This window comes from Etheostoma spectabile, chromosome 17, assembly GCF_008692095.1.
Source record: "Etheostoma spectabile isolate EspeVRDwgs_2016 chromosome 17, UIUC_Espe_1.0, whole genome shotgun sequence".
Taxonomy (NCBI): Eukaryota; Metazoa; Chordata; class Actinopteri; order Perciformes; family Percidae; genus Etheostoma; species Etheostoma spectabile.
In genome coordinates this window covers 12,569,983-12,587,987 of record NC_045749.1, presented here as the reverse complement: position 1 = coordinate 12,587,987, position 18,005 = coordinate 12,569,983, and the positions used below count along the sequence as shown (strand labels likewise).

Below are 18,005 nucleotides of genomic sequence, written 5' to 3'. Positions count from 1 at the left end.
TCATCAGAGAGATGGCTTGTGGGTAGAAACTGTTCCTGAATCTGTTGGTTTTGGCGTACAGTGCTCTGTAGCGCCTACCAGAGGGGAGAAGCTGGAACAGGTTGTGTCCGGGGTGAGACGGGTCTACAGTGATGGTTCCTGCCCGTTTCCTGACTCTAGAAGAGTATAAGTCATGAACGGAGGGCAGGTTGGCACCGATGATCTTTTCTGCAGTCCTAACTGTCCGTTGTAGTCTGCTCCTGTCCTTTTTGGTGGCAGATCCAAACCAGACAGTGATGGACGTGCAGAGAACAGACTGGACTATGGCTGGGAAAAGTGGATCAGCAGCTCCTTAGGCAGGTTGAGCTTCCTGAGCTGGCGCAGGAAGTATATCCTCTGCTGGGCCTTTTTGATGATGGTGTCTGAGTTGGGCTCCCACTTCAGGTCCAGGGATATAGTGGATCCCAGACACCTGAAGGATTCCACAGCAGACACAGGGCTGTTGAGTATGGTGATGGGGGGAAGAGTCTGTTAACTAATCTGATATCATTTTAAAAAACTAACTGGAAAATCATTGGAGAACCCATCTTACTTTGATGTGTTAGTTTAAAGACTTAATGAACATGCAGATGAACATTATGAATGTGCAGATGTATGAATCGATGTGGATGTCATCCGATGGCTGGTCTGGGAGGATGCATGATGACCGGGTGGAAGAGACTCAGAGTGGGGGTTCCGTCTCGGCAACAGTTTTGTGCCCCAACAGTTTACAGGCCCCAAAAGACTCAGATTAAGTGTAACTGAGTTGTGTGTGGGCTTGACGGAGATTGTGGAGATTGCTGTGAATGTAAGTTCGGTATGCCTCGAGTGGCCATTTTTCCTGTTTCGGTAATGAAGAGTGGGTGCTGAGATGCCTTGGCGGCGTACCTGGAGCTGATGTATTTGAATAGTGGCTCCTAGTGGATGATGTAGGAGCTGAGGCGCAAGATGTAAATGGGGAAGGAAGCTCCCAACTGATCCGTTTTACTTCTTCAAAGTTTGAATATGTGAGAGTTTGAGGTGCGGCTGGTGATGTCTGATAGACTGGGATGACGAGAAGCATTATATACGGATGAAGTTGGTGCAAATTCTGAACACCTCAGAAAGCCGAAAAAAGCCAGCAAAAACATGGATTTCAGAGTTAAGTCAATTGATGGAGACATGTACCCTGAACGCAGAGAGTGGAGGCAGAGGCTGAGGAGGTCTGAAGTGAGTGGTAAGCGCCTAGTGGTGAAAGAGGGTTCCTATTACAGCAAGCCTTTAATTAACATTGTAACGTGGGAATAAGAAGTAGAAGGGCATTTGAGGCCGGTGACTATTTTGACAAAGAGGTTGATACCTGTTAAGTACATCTGAATGGTAGAGGAGCGTTTTTTTTTTTTAATGGAACGTGCATGGGTAATGAAATTGCAGATGGACATGACGTCTAGAGAGGGGAATGGCAGCTGGTATGTAGCTTGATATGCCTTAAAGCAATTCCAGCCAGTTAGGTAGGCTGAGAGAGTGCTGGTGGTGAGACTGTTGATGATGGCATCTTGAGAGGCGTAAGAGAGGTTTCTTAGCTGGTGTGGTAGGTGAACGTTGTGGCTGAAAACGGTGGCCCTGGCGTTAGGTCAATGTTCGATTCTCGAGCCAAGTGTCTGAATTTCTGAAAAGAGAAACAAGACAATGAATCTGCTATGCAGTTGTGATGGTCGGGCACGTGAGCAGCCCTGAGGATGAACTGGTGTTGGGCTGATATTAGTGTGAGTCTGCGAAGGAATTGTGCAATGACCGGGGAGCGAGAGCGACCTTTATATAAAATGTCTACTACTGCTGTGTTGTCAGAGAGAATGAGTATGGATCTTTTGGACCATTCATGCCCCCAAAGAATGGCAGCCACGACAATGGAGTAAAGTTTATGGAGCACCCACAAAGGAGACCCAGACTCTGTGCCAAAATCACTGAATTCCATAGGCCAAGCTGAAGCAAACCACCTCCCCCCATAGTAGCCGCCAAAACCTACGGAGGGAGCTGTATCAGTGTACAGCTGAATGTCCTTGGGCTGGGTGATAAAGTCCTCGTAAAGAAAAGAAATGCCATTCCAAAAAGCCAGGAAATGCTGCCACAAATGCATTTCCATCTTGCACAACTCGTCCAAGACGACTCTATCATGGAGAGAGGGGATGGCGGCGGCTTTGGACAAAAAGGCCAGGCAGGAAGGATTTGGCTTGGGGAATTATGTGGATGGCGTAACTGAGATGACCAAGGAGAGCTAATCATAGGCGCTTGGTGCATCTGACTGCGAGAAGAAATTTCGACAGAAAGAGGGTGATGCGTTGCACTTTCTCAGAGGGCAAAGATGCCTGGAAGGACACGGAATCCAGGGTAATGCCTAAGAACTTGATTGAGGTGCTAGGCCCTGAGGTCTTCTCACTGGTTAGAGGGACCCCGAGTTTGAGGAAAGCTGTAACGAGAGTACGAAGCCCCATTTGAGGAGGAGAGAATGGAGAGGTGACGATGAGAAAATCGTTGAGGAGGTGGATTACGTAAGGAAGTCTGTGCTTGTTAATCAAGATCCAGCACAGGGCTTCAGACAGACAGTCAAAGATTTTGGGACAGCTTCTGCAGCCGAAGGTGAGGCACACGGAGAAATAGTAGGCTCCCTCCCAGCAGACCCCGAAAAAAACACAATCAATTATCAACCTCTTCTTCCCAGAGTATTTCTGAGTGGCGAAGCTTATGGGACTGATGCGGAACACCGGAAAAGGAGGCACGATGAACGGGCCAATCATAAAACCTTCCTTCACTTCCTTGGCCAGTAAAGAGGTGACAGTGAGAGCGAACTGGAGGTTGAGGCACGCGTGTGAAGTCAGAGGGAGGACTCCGATACCTGGATGGAAACCATTAGTGAAGCCGTAAAGCCTTCGAACACAGGGATGAAAAGAAGGCTGAGATTGCCTGAGACATAACAGACACTGAAGCAGCAGGCACATGGGGACATTCAACCTGATGGTGGAGCATATGGCGGCTATCGATGACCAGTGACATTATGCGTGACGCCGCAGGCCGAGGCTGGCGGGGGACCCGGAAGTGCCGGGAGGCCCGGAGGTTGCGGCCTCAGAGTTAGCAACGGAGACTAGGTAGAGCTGGAACAAGGCCGGTTTATTGTTGCTGCGGTGGAAGGGAATGCCTTTTCCACTGAGGTACCAGTGAAGGCGGACCACGATCCAGTCCCTGACATCAGGCGTCATCAGTGGAGGCAGAGACGCCCGTGCTACGGAAGTGGGCGCGCTGCGCCGAAGAAAGTAGCAGGCGCCTCTGCAAAATGAAGGCTGACAACGAGGATGTGGCATACGCCGACCCCCGTGGCCACGATTGTCCGACCCGGCAGAAGGAGGTGAAGAAGCCAGAGAGTCGCTGGGAGCCGGGGACCGGTTGGTAGAGCCGTGGAGATCCAGGCGAAGCAGAGGCATGAGACGGGGCTCCGACAGCTGCGGCGTGGCTGGAACATAATCAGTTTTGAAGAGATCATTGTAGAGATCGTTGTTGACGGCAAGTGAGTTCAGTTCAATCTCAGGATCCATGAAAGAGTGCGTGGAATGGTGTCCCATTGGCGTCAAGCAATCAGAGATAACGAGGCTGCTGCATAGCACGGTATAGGATTGTCTGGTGATTAGAGGTGTGGTTTAGGCATGGCCCTGCTCCCGAACCTAAATTAACAGATTAACTACATTTTTGCAATTATCTAAGCACATAATGTAATCTGAAAACTGCTGTCCTGGCAAAAAACAATGCAACTGATCTCAGCTGGTATTCTGTCTATAATGGAGTGCAATGGACATTTCTGACCCCAAAGTGACCCCAAACTTTTGACCTGTAGTGTAGATTCCAACAATCAAATCATTGATTCACACATGTATCCTCAGTATGCTTCTTGACTGCCACTACAAGCTGCAGTCGTTAATGACTACATCTGGAAATTGGAACAAAGAATTATTTGCATTTTGCACACTTTGCTCACTGCATGGAATAATATTGTTTTATAAAAATGACAAACTAATTGACTAATTGTCTTTCATAGCACACTGTTTAACCAGAACTTTACTACAGATATTGATAATCGGTTTAATTCAAATTAGCTCTCAAATTATTCCTGCAAAATGCTACAGTATAACTCAACAAGTTGAAGGCCAATTTAATCTCATAAAGCCGTCCCTAAGAAAGATAAAACAACCAAATTAAATCACTGAGAATGCCCGCACAAATTAAATATAGCAGTATTAATTCACATTGGCAGCACACTTTGCAGCTTGTAAAAAAAAAAGTTTCATGTTCACACACAACTATAGATTTTGAAGAAAATACATGCATCACATGTACAAAACACACAAACTCCAGCTGACCTAATGCCCACTTCATCTGCAGTGTCCATCTCTCAGAGTTAAATATATGAGATGATATTGCCATAAACCACGGATCAAGAATACACAACACACACACGTAAACTATGATATTTGCCAGTAAACAGTGGGGCAAAAACCCACCCAATGATGATTTTAATACAGAGTTTAGTAAATATAGTAGGCTATTTACTAACTGTATGGTAATATTCAAATTAATTCAGCTGCTGCTGGCAATCGTGGGAAACTCCATCTATGCACAGTAATAATATAATGCATCTATGATGCACACCAGGGAATCAGTCACCATTTAGCTACATCTATTGGTGACACCTGTCAAACCTGAATTAGCTACACTGACACTTAACGAAGCATTTATCACAGAGACCAACCGACTTTTGCAATAAATCCAGCAATACACATTAATACAGCGTAACAGAGTGAGCTGTCTTACCTGAAAAAAGGTGTTTGCTTAGTTGAATCTTTCATTACGGTCAGCCGTTAAAGGCAGAGCTAAAGTTAGCCTTTAGCATCGATTTCAGCTCTAGTGTCTTGCGCTTCAAGTTACTTTCACCGCCACGCTGCTTCCACATCCTCCTCAGTGTTAACGCTACATTACAGCTGTGCTTAGTTTGTTTCTTCATGTTTCTCTTTTTTTACAACATGCAACTCTGTTGCTGGCATTTTTCCATCAACTCGGATTTGGTTAGCCCGCCAACTGAAAACAACCGGAACAAGCTCTGTGCTCGTGACGCTGTGTGCAACAGCGCGCCCCACTGGTGGTCAGAGTAAAAGCAGACATCTTGACATGTCAATCGAAGTCGGAAAAACAAAGACTCGGCTTGTGAAAAATGGGTCCAACATTTCCGTGGGTGACTATGGTGCGAAATAATTGGTCATAATCTGTGTTCACGTTCACTTCCATACGCTTCGGTCAATATAGGCCTACTGTAGCCTACGTCAACGCTCAGGACTCTAGTCTCCTTAAAAGAGACGTGGCAGTGGTAAAATCCACTTGACACAGATACAAGAACAAACTCTTGAGTTGGGGCGCGTTTCTAAAACGTCTCTGGGAAAACACAGACAATCAAATTAACGATGATTGACTTCCGTGTGGTTGCTTTGTCTTCCAGGACACTTAAATGGAACTGATCGTTAATGTAATGAGTCACCTGCGCTTTACCTACCATGACAAAAATGTCTGCTGTGAAGCAAGCCTTTGAGGGGTTTGAACAGATACAGCACACATTTTGTGTTTTTTATCTGACTACCCATTACATCACTGGCATTCAGTTACAAGATATAAGTACACTGATATGCAGTAGGCCTACACTAATCCACTCCCACATTCACACACGTAGCCTACATTTGCATTAACAAGAGGTCAAACAGTCACATTCAACCATCATATTATAGCCTAAATGACCCTCAATCTATAACCTGTTCGCACAGAGCAAACATTTTTTAATAGAAAAAACAATTATAAAACACAATAGGAATGTGTAAAATATTGTAAGAATCACATCAATTTTCATTATGTGATGTGCATCAGCATGTGAGTCTGTGAGTTATTATATGAGGTATATAATGCACTAAAGTCAGTCCCATTTTACACAGCAGACATTTTGACTATCATAGCAAGCACAGGTGTAATTAATTACATGAATGATGGCTGGGCCCTGGTATTGTTAAAGCTGTCTCACTGAAGGTTATGCCATCACAGCAACACCTGTGTTAGAGTTCCCGGGGACTATGAGGACCCAAAAGCAGAGATAGGCAGGCAGGCAAACTTTGAGCTTGAGGGTTTATTAGCAAAAGAGTCCAAAACAACGCAGGGATCCAAAATGCAATAAAAACAAACATCAAGGAAAAAGAAAAGTCCAAAAATCCACAAAGTCAAAATCCAAAATGTCCAAAAGAGTAGAAGAAAGAAACGCTTAGAAAACCAACAGGAACCAGAGACTAACCAATACACCAAACGCACACAAAACACTACAAGAGACTACAAGACAGAAACTACAACTAGACAAGACAAGGGAGCAACCAAGGACTAAAACATACAAGACCAAAAAATAACACAATCACAAGGACAAAATATGTAACAAAATACCAAACCATAACAACCTGTGCTTTTCCTCTCATGACAAGTGAAAATGTCTGCCTAAAAATGTCTGTACAGTAAAAAAAAAAAGATCAGTATTACACAAATTTAGCTGTTTAAAGTGTAATTGTTCAAAATACTGTAATGCAATACATTTTAATGCAAAAGGTGTTTTAAAGCCCCCATTCCCTGTATCTTTCAATGGCAATACATTTGCAGGTGGTTTTAAAGTCATCCAAAAATCATGTGAATCAGCTTTGGTGCTTACGTAAATCACACTATTTTCTTCAGAAAGTGCTCGTCAAGTTAAAAATTGATATTTTACTGTTTTTATTTGTTGTCTTTATTTATTGACAAAACAAAATAAGAATAAGTAGCCCTTACAAAATGTAGCTGATGCCTTCATCTACAAACAGGCTCACTTATTGTTACTGTCCAACCAACCCACTGAAATGAATCAAACACTGTTAAAAAAAACAGAATTAGGGCACATGCATGGCAAATTTAAGAAAATGTAATGTCAGACAAGCTATAGACAATCTGCATCACATGTTAAAATTATACAGGGTACCTGAATAGCTCAGTTGATAGAGTGGGTAGATATGTAGAGGTTTACTCCTCCATGCAGTGGGCCGTGGTTCGACTCCAACCTGTAGCCCTTTGCTGCATTTCATTCCCCCACCCCCCTCTCCTTTCACTTCTTCAGCTGTCCTGTTTTTAAAGGCCTAAAATGCCCACACACTAAAAATTGATATTGAGGCAAATAACAGAAAAAAGGAAATTTAAAATTAAACGTAATGTGTAACCTCTCATGGGCTTACCAATAATGACCTCAGCTCATTTTAAAAACCTCCATTCCAGGAATAACACTAACAGATTTTTAGTATTCATTAAACTTCTGACAGATGTCCAGTCTGCTTGATAAATTATACTTTCTCAATTTAAAATCCTAATCACCAGAGAATGCCGGGCGGCAGCAGGAAGAGCAGAGGAGTGTCACAGGAAGAAGTGCAGACAGAGAGACGGGATGGGTCCACAGGGGAAATTGACAGACCCAAAGATGAATCATCTTTGTACAGAGAATGAGCTCTGTGTGTGTGTGTGTGTGTGTGTGTGTGTGTGTGTGTGTGTGTGTGTGTGTGTGTGTGTGTGTGTGTGTGTGTGTGTGTGTGTGTGTGTGTGTGTGTGCGTGCGCGTGCGCGTGCGCGTGCGTGTGCGTGTGTGTGTGTCATGCCAGTGCTAGAGGAGACATCAGCATTTGCCCTGTGACAAGGCCATGCAGATTGGTGTGAAGTGAGAAGCCAGTTTAGATCTGTGTAGCAGCACTGTGCATGTCACATTGGATCTGATGTCACTGAGTTAAAGGGGAAACAGCGGGGCCCTCACATTTAACAGCCCCTGTGTTCTGCTAATGATGAGGAAGAGACGAGTGCAGCAGCACACTCTGTCCACTAGGACAAGCTAGAGGTATGGTAACCTCTTCACACCTCAAACTGAAAGAGACATACTAAATACAACTGTTGAAAGCAGTGGTAAAAAGTGACTGACTACAGCTACTAAAGTACTGTACTATGCATGTACAGTGATGCACTATTGATGTGCTTGTACTGTATTTTAGTATTTTCCATTTGGTTCTACTTTATTCTTCTACTCCACCGCATTTAACTGACAGCTAGTTAATAATTACTTTGCAGATAAAAATATTACAAGAATGTGAATAGTATTAAGTAGGCCAAGTTATAATAAGCTCCCGCTGGACCAACAATAATACGATAATGTAATACGCGTAATAACACTTTAATGTTAATGTTAAGTAATGAGTACTTTTACTTTTGATACTTTAGGTACTTATTCCTGATCTTTCTGTACTTTTACATAGAGATTGCCTCCAGACGTGTGAATATTCTGCTTTATAATAATCACTTGTGTCTGGGGTGTTTTTTCCCAAAAAAAAGTTCAATAACCCTCACAAATAAATTAAACATTGACTTCTTCTCCCTATTTCCGGAATCTATGAATGTGCAATTATTTAGAAATTTTAGGTTAAAATAAAGGAATTATTTGAGAGGTACATGTCTGGTATTTATTACAGGCTTAGCAGTCAAAAGTGCGAAGGCTGGGAAATTATGATGCAATTATGTGAAAGCTCACAGCTGTCAGTCATACCTCTGACAGTGAGAAAAAGATATTGAGTTGGCGTCGTAGGGAGGGAGACAGAAACATGGAGAGAATCTGATCAAAGAGGCATAATGGAAGAGAATAGAAGTTTTAGGGGACAGAGGAGAGCATCCGCTGTTTTGCTGACTATTCAGATATGTGTAGTGGAAAGTAACAGAATGTGAGGGTCTGTAACGAGGCAATGAGCCCTGCTGTAATGCAATCACATGCTGGTGAAAAGAAACCCCCGGCTCTGCTCTGCTGGTGTCGATGATCAGAGCTTGAGAACTCAAAATTATTCCGACAGTATGACGCTATGGCATAAGTTCGGTCAGGAAGACCATCCTTTTGCATCCTCAGGCCTCCTGTAGTTTTATTTCTCAGGCATCCTGTCGTTCACTCCTCTCACGCATTCTCCCTCATCATTTCCTTGCGGTTGTTTGGTGCTGTCAATTGTATTCACTTTTCTTGTCAGCTGGTCACATCAGCTGATCTCATATATCCAATAGCATTGCAACACACATACATTGTTAACCTATCATCCTGCTGCTACCTCTGCTTCAATATGATTCTCCCTCTGCCTTAATGCTGCACGAGGTAGAATAAAAATTAAAAAAAATGCAATTTGAAGTAAGTAGTAAGTAAAACGAGACCTCTTCCTGCAGCTCTCGCTCTTCCCTCTCTGTCCAGCTCCTTTCATCAGTAGTCTACCCTGTACAAGTACGAATCATTCATTTCATTACGATGGCAAACCACTATATTGCGGCAATTCCATGAGAATTAACGTTTTAAAGCCCCTTTAAAATGACATACTGTGAATCGAGGCTCCAATTCTACCCCGTTTACATTTCCTCTCACACCACCTCTGGTGCCGCCAAAGTCTCCCAAGATAACTAGATTTACTAAAGCCTGAATACACAACCAAGGGGGGATGCAGAAGTCTAGTTTTTTTCTCAGACCACTTTGATTTCATGCTGAAAGATTATTATTATGTTTGCCCAATGACACCAGAAATACACTGCCTCCCCCAGCTTTAGTAAGCTCAGTCATACTGCTGTTATGCATGGTACATTCACTACTCTTGTCCTATTCAAATCTGCTCTCTCTGTTGTTGTCAGCTGCCACATTAGTGCAAAGCGCTGAAAATGGCAAAGTTCCGATCCACCTCCCCATAACTGCCAGTCTTCACAGATTGATCAACTTCATCCGCTCCATCAGCCTCATCAGAATCTTCAGACCTCAACACCACCACCAGTGTCTGGACTCCATGGGGGGATTTATCCTGCTGCTGGTAAGAGAGATAGAGAGATGGAGATTGAGATAGATGTCTTGCTCCGCCCAAAAAACCCTGGAGATTTAATTAATCTTCATTTCCCTCCTGCTGGTTTGTGCAGTGTCCCTGTCTCTCGCTGCAGCATCACCTCTCTCTGTCATTAAAATGAAACCTTGTGTGGAAAAACTTCCTGGTGAATGAGGTTGACACACTGTGCGTGTAAAAAAGAACCAGCCTGCGTGCATGCATGCAGGAGCAAACTGGTGACTTCACGTCACCGATGCGGTGACCATGAGCCATAGTTGTGAAGGAGTCATTTGAACCCACTTTTCAGGCAGAATTACAATCCTGGAGCCAACTCAAGAAAATGAAGACTTCATGTGGTCAGGGACCACAGGAGAGAATTTAAACATGGGATGGAGTTATTAGTCCCTGCTAAAATAAATGTCACCGTTCATCTGAGTGCAAGGGTTTAGTCACGTTATCAATATGCATGTAGATCTCAGCGGCTCAATGCTTCCCACCGCATTAACTATGAGGATGAGCAGAGCAAGAGAACAAGATGAGCAAGTTACCCCATTTCCTGTCACGTCTCCTAATACCTGACTTTTCATCTGCACTGTTCTGACCACCACATGTGATTTACATCCTCTGGATTCTCCCCTGCATCCTTTCTCTACCCTCTCGGCCTGTCATTGCCATCTCTAGCATGGAACCAGACTGAATAATTGAACAGTGAACAGAAGATTCATGAAAAGATTGGCTGCCAGAGGTCTCCGGGGGCCCAATGCTCAACACAAATTTTCAGAAACTGTGAGAGAAAGCAACAAACTCATTCATATTTACTGTGTCATCACACAAGAGGGCTGTGTGCTTTAATGTATGAAGGCACAGGTGATCCAAATAAAAACTAAGGCTGTAGTGACAAAGTGATGTTTCAAATGTCTGATATATTGCCCACAAAAAAGATTTATAACACAACAAAGGAGAGGGAAAAAGCCAAAAAGCATAATATGAGCACTTTATGTATGCGAAATGATGGAGACTATACAATGAATCATTGTAAACAGAATGTTTCAAAGGGCCAATTTAAGAGTAGCCTTTTAAGGTTTATCACTTAAAAGAAAGAAAAAGATGTATTCATTATGAGATTAAGCAAGGTCTAAGGGTATAAAAGTAAAGGCAAGACCACTCTGTTTTATCTGTATATAGTCCAAAATTGTAAAGCACAAATTCTCCTCAAGTGGCTTTATCTGTGAAGCATACGACACCCTATGTTCGTGATTGAAATAAGGAAAAGCTATCCCAAAAGAACCCCATAACGTGGAAGGAAAAAAAAGAAAAAAACCTCAAGAAGAGCAACAGATGAGGGATCCCTCTTGACATGCAATACCGTATGTTGTGTGTACATAATTGAACAAAAATAATTGTATAATAGTTACAGTACAGTTACAATATGAACAACCTGGGTGACAATATTATGGATTGATTGCAAAGATATATGAAGAATACGGATCCAGGAGGACCTTGAGAGGCTTACTGTATAAGTGCTGCCAAACAGGACCTGAGCAACACAATCTCCTCTCCACCATATAACCTGGAAGGAGGACAGAGTACATAAGCATACACAAGGCCAAAATTAAGCACACCATTCACACAGAGTGAGAGAGTGTGTGTGTGTTTTTTATCTGAATACCTAAAAGGGTAAAAATCGGGCAAAACATTTTCAGTATTGTTTTCTTTTGTAGTTTTTTTAGAGATCAGTGCGGGGCCGAATTGTTGGACGGAAGGCTGACATGAACGTATATCTCTTAACTGTCCTCGGGTTTCTTGAAAGGCACCATATAAATACAAGTAAGTATTATTATTATTGATTGTATAAAAATTGAATTAAAATCAAAATTAAAATTGTGTAAAAAAAAACAGGCAACAGGTCAAAATCCAGGAGTGCCTGATCTAAAATGACAGAGGACTGGGACAGGTGAGAAAGTCTGAAGGTATCTGGTGGCTGGATGGAGAATGTCTATGCAAGGGGTCAAAGTGAGAGTGTGCTAAAGGGATGGGCCGAGGACTAGGTGGTAGTATGAAAGTAAAACATACAGGGGGAAAAAGAAACCAAGCCAATATGTTGTCAGTCCGGGAATTTTATGTCACATTATCGGCTCATCTGATAGCATTGTTGGAGTGCTCCTGAAAGATTAGAAAACCACTGCTTTAAACACACACATAAATATATATATATATTCATCATGATCCTGATTTATTTAGTTTCCTGTTTAATATTTTAGTGCCTTTACTCTTTCTCTTGTCATGTCTTGTTAGACTTCATGTCTTGTGTGTTTTCCCGCCATAGTGACTGTCTGCCCCACCCTGATGTGTTTCACCTGTTCATCAGCACCTGTCCTTCGTTGCCTTGCGTATTTAGTTTGTGTGCTCCCTTTGTCTAGTGTCAGGTCGTCATTGTGAAGATAAGTTATCGTGTTTCTGTGTTCGCCCGGATTTTTGATTCTATGATTATGGCCTGCTTTTGTGGATTGCATGTTTTTATTTGCTCATTAAAATCATTCACACTCTCTGCTGCCTCCTTCCCTCCTCTCTGCACTTTGGGTTCAAATCTGCACCATCCTGATAATATGTTTAATATTTCTATCTTCAGTGAGTGAGTATGTTAAACTGAGAGCTGACTGGCACTGAATATGGGCAAGTCTTTTCTTCCCCGCATTCTGTTTATATTCACGTTATATTATTGTTAATTCTGTTTCAGGCAAAGAGCACAAAGTCCTCTCACTACATTCCATTTTCTTATTCTTTTTGCATGAAGCGATGTGCGAAAATCATCAATTGTGTTCTGCTAATCAGCCGCCTACTTGTTACTGCCTGAAAGAGGCCATCAATCGCACACTATTGTGTTTCACAGGGCAATTCAAAAACATTCAATAACTATCACAAAAGCTTCTCTTTGTGGGTTTGTTGAATTGAATTGAACGTGATTGGAGTTTTTAAACATATCTGCAAGAGGGGAATCTGAATACGTGTCAGAGGCAAAATAAATTCTCGTGCTGTCTGAGGTGGGAACGCAATTATTGCTTGAGTTTATCTGAACAGACATTTTCATTATATTAAATAAAAGCAGCATAAGGCTTAAGTGTAATAAAGTATTGATCTATCTATCTGACACTGTACATCTACAGCTAATGTCCTGATATCTGAGTCTAATCATTGAATAATGCAGCTTGCTGAGAGCTATGATAAAATAGTAGTCATAATTAATGCAGGGATCTATTAGGGCCATCCTAAAGTGTCATAACTAAGAGATCTGTTGCATTAAACCAATCCCAACAGAGGTGTTGCAGGCTGAAATGGGACATGACCTACTCTCTTTCCAAATGATTCTCTGAATGACGAGAGACTCCTGTGGATCTAAATCATGATTAAAACAGCGAACTTTAACAAGGCTGCTCGGTTCAGCTCCAGCCCTCGGTTCAGCTCCAGCCCTTGTCCGTTAGTCATTAGTTAGTCAGTCACTGACTTTGTTCTCCTCATAGCACATCAAACGACTCACAACCGATTACGTCTCCTGTGTAAAATGTGACATTCTGCCAACCTAGGCCCTTTACTGTTGTTTAAAAGCCATTTTTGGCATCAACTACCCACTTGTCTTCTACACCACATCTCAAATAAGTTCCATTTTTCAAAGTGACAATGCCTGCGGGAAATCGTGGTCAGACATATTTGAGTTTGTAGCATTTGAATTAGCCCCTTTGAGGAGAGTAATGTAAATGCAAAGTGATGGGGAAGGAGACGTCGGCAAAGGTGCAGGATTTTATCTGCCACACGCGTTCTTTGTGTTCTCACATCAGATCAGGGAGGATTAGAAGGCTTCAGGGGTCTTTTTCCATTAAGGATCTCATTCCTTTTAGCCCGTCATCATGTTCTCCCTGGGAGCTACAGACGGACTTCAAAGCTGTTGGTGGAAACCGTCTTTACCTGCTTCTATTCTTGGGTCTCCATCCTTTAAAGTGCTGGCTTAGCTTGTCATACAAAACACACTCGCACTAGTTCTCATTTCTGAAATTAGTGGAAAGTTTATTATGTACCTTACCTGCATGTGTGTAATTTATTGCTTCGGAAACAACAATAAAAACCATGTTAGCAGCTCCGTGAGTCTGAGTTTGGATATAGTTGTGGGTTTAGCTTAATGCTAACCTCAGCATGCTAACGTGCTCACATTGACCATGGTAGCATGTTGATGTTAAAGGGAAACTCTCGCCAAAATGCAACCTAGGGTCTTTTTGTTCAAAACCTTTCTTTTTAATAAATTTCCCAAACAATGTTCTCAATGCACAAGTTCACGTTTAGAGGACCTACAAGCAAAGTTTCATGTTATGTCAAGCCTTTTCAGTGTTTTAAAATTAATGATTTTGATGCTATCATAGTAGTGGCACTAGCACTCCCATTCAAAAAGCCATTTGACCAAAAAACAATTTAAAAGTGGCGCTTTCGTCCTAATTATGCTTATAAACAAAGTTTGACTACACAACAAAGTTTGGTACATTCACAAAAAAGACCCTAGGTCACATTTTGGCGAGAGTTACGTTTTAAGTAGCTTCATCATGTTCGCCATCTTAGTAGCCATAGCGTGTTAGCATGCTTACATTTCTTTATTAGCACAAAATGACCAGCTGAGGCTGATGGGAATGGCATAAGTTAGGAAGTATTTAGACATAAACCCAAGTTCAAAATTTGGCGCTACATGAAAAATCAGGATCAAAGTTATCACAATTCATCCTGAGGAGGACCTTATTTTGGGGTACTAATAATGTCAAAGCATCCAATAACTATTGAGACATTTCATTTAAAAACACAAATGTGGACCTTGTGGTGGCGCTAGAGCTAATGTCAGGTTATTAGTATTATCAGAAAATGGCCACTATACATTTCTGGAACAATTCATTCAAAATTTGTTGAGATATGTTAACTAAAAGCAAAAAAATGTCAAATTACAAGTGACTGCAGAGGAAGGTTTGAAGGGTTCACCAACCTCAGTAGACTTAATCCAAAGCCTGACACCATGCCCTCCCGTTCTCTTTTTTCCCATTTTTCCTTTCATAACTTTTTATTACGTTTTTAAATATATAAATTAGTTCCAGACTTACCTATGCATTAGTTTTGTTCATGTTCTCTCAGTGGCACATTGGAAAACTGTCTCTGGGGTTTATAGAGGAATTATGAGATCATAATGATGTTGTTAATATTTGTTCTTTTTCTATTTTTTTTGTCTTCCATGTTTGTCTTTTATCATCATCATCAACTTTATTGCCAGACTCAAGGTCTATTCAGAAGACAGACATAATATACTAACATAGTAATGTACTGAATTTGTATAGCGACCTAAAGTCCTTGAAAAGACATGGCATACACCATGCATTAAAAAAGAGAATGATAAACATTTACAGAGAAAAAAAAAACAAAAGAAGAAGAAGAAACACCGTGCGTTTCTATAAAAGACACTTATACCATAGTTTCCATAATGATGATTGGTATCGTATGGCACTAAAGTTTTGCCAGCAGCATAACGAGGCTGTTCTGGGAGAAATTCAGGCAACAAAAAAAATTTTAGATAAGACTCAACAATGCCTGGAAGGTGCTGACCCCTGCATTACAAAACAGGCTACTTGCACCAGAGCACCTGGGTTTGTTGAGCAGTGTCCTCACACAGTCATCATAAGCAACCTTAAGCTTCTGCATGCTTGCCTTTTTAAACTTAGTCCATAAGGGAGCAGTATGCAAAGGAGTGCAATTTGCTTTAAACAGATTAATTTGGACGTCATCCATGCTCATGTGGAAATTTTTTACCAGCATGTTAGCTTGGGCATTTAATATGTGACGCTGCCTGTATATATCTTTTTGTAATTTACTTCTTACATTGATGTTTAGACCAAGAAGTCTGAGCTAGGCATTAACATTTGGTGGTGTATTAAAATTCAGGAGGAGAAGGAAGATAAATGAAAAACAAAATTCTCTCAGGAAGTGTTTTTATGTGCTTCTTTTTCCATGAAAATATATTGCAAAATATATTGTGTCTGCCAGTAAGCTCTTTATTTAGCACCACTTTTCCCTCAGAAAAGACTTAAATCTGCATACCTGCTGAACAACTGCAGAGCTGCTTTTATACTTAGAGTTCATGTTTATGTTTTTTGTGAATTTTTGTCACTTTGTGCTCTACATGCGAGCATCTGCCTACATCCGTGTGTTATAAAGTGTCCACATCCCTTAGGTTTTAAACTACTGTAAATGCAACAGACTGTGAATTTCAAAAAGGTCACTGAACAAACTGCTGTCCTCTGCTGTTCTCTGTCACATGTTTATTAACAGGTATCACCCTCTTCCACAGGAGAAAACAAAGCTTGAGAAGGGCTGAACTCTATTACATTGCATAAGGGCGTTATCTGCACAATCCTAAATCTGTGCACCCATGCATGTTACTGCATGCGTGAGAGCAAAAGCACCAAGCCTGCATGCCACTTTCTTGATTTCCTCAAGGTTACAGTGTGTATACTGTGTCATTGGCTCTGAGGTCTGTTTTGAACTGAATTATTTAGATTGGCTTTTCCTCTTAGTTCCAACCCAGTGGTACATGTTAATGTGAAATTAGTCCCCTTTTACCATGCTGATCTTAATGTGGACATGCTGTTATTACACATTACAATAAACCAGCCCCTGCAAACAGCTCTCTGAATAAACCAAGGTTGCATCATGTCAAGTTGTGTGAGTTGATGGGACACGAGCGCTGAGTTTTTTCATATGTCGTTTAAAACAATTTGCACTGGGGCGACCTCTATAGCTCGTGTGCGCCCCATGTGGGTTGGATCCTTGGCAGTGGCCTGGGTTCAAATGCGGCCCGTGGCCTTTTGATGCGTGTCGTCCCCCCTCTCTCTTCCCTTTTCTGTTTTTGGGCTAGCCTGTCAATTAAAGGCCATAGAAGCCCATAAAATAATCTTTAAAAAAACAACAATTTGCACTACAATGATTGCTGCATTGACAATGTTAGTTCACACACGGTGAAGTGCTTAACTAGTCACTACATTGTGAAATTACCACAAAAACAAACAGCATGATTTAAGGTTTGCTCTGCCATCAGCCAGCTTGAGCAATGCCATCCCAACCATAGCTCATGTATACTGAAAGGTTTCCCTTATTTGTCCACCCATTATATCCTTTTAATCTATTCATTTTGTGATAAAAGGATTTATTTGACCCTACCTATTAAGATACAAGGAGGCTGCCTTTAAAAACCATTCCTCCACAGCCTCTGAAAATGGTTCAGGCTGCTAGTGTGGGCAATGCAACGTAATATGTGATGTGAAGCTGGCTCTTCTCCACAGCCCAGAAGGCAGCAAAGTATGAAGGCAGACGGAAAAGTCTCAGATGTGGAAAGCAGTTTGACCTTGTGCATGCACAAGGCACCAGGTTTGGAGTAGGTTTTATATCATTTGCAACTTTCTGTTCATGACCAATGCCAGTATTTCAGTATTTAAGTCTTGTTTTTTCATATTCAAGGAATTGATCTTTCTTCCACATAAAAAAAACCCATTATTGTTATAATTTTTTACTTGAGTCTTGAGTAAACTGTAAAGGTCCTGGCCCCAGCTCTGCAGGACATTCAGGTTGAATTGTGGTTGTATTTGTGCATTCACCTCAAAGTGGGGGAGCTGCAGAAGCAAGCGAGAGCCTGAATTGTACATTACTAAGAATGAGAACAAAGGCACACAATGACACAGAAGAAAAAATAACAATTAGTGCCGTGCCGCAGTGTTGTGTGATTCTAGTAGCACAGGGGTTGTGTGTGTGTGCCGAGTTTGCGTGTTTGGGATTATTATCAGAGCACGAGGAGCATGTACTGTATATATCATTTCACTAATTACTGTTCCGTGCTCTAATTACAATGCAGCAGGGACACATTCGACTCTCAGATCCTTCCTTGTGTAAAATCTCCATACGGTGTCTGTTGTCAATCATACACACACACGCGCACGCACACACACACACACACACACACACACACACACACACA

At 41.8% G+C, this 18,005-nt stretch overlaps 1 pseudogene; it reads right to left on the bottom strand.

Moving 5' to 3' along the window:
- Positions 1–1,576: 1,576 nt before the first annotated feature.
- LOC116705475 (uncharacterized) lies at positions 1,577–2,993 on the bottom strand (annotated as a pseudogene).
- Between the last annotated feature and the right edge of the window lie 15,012 nt (positions 2,994–18,005).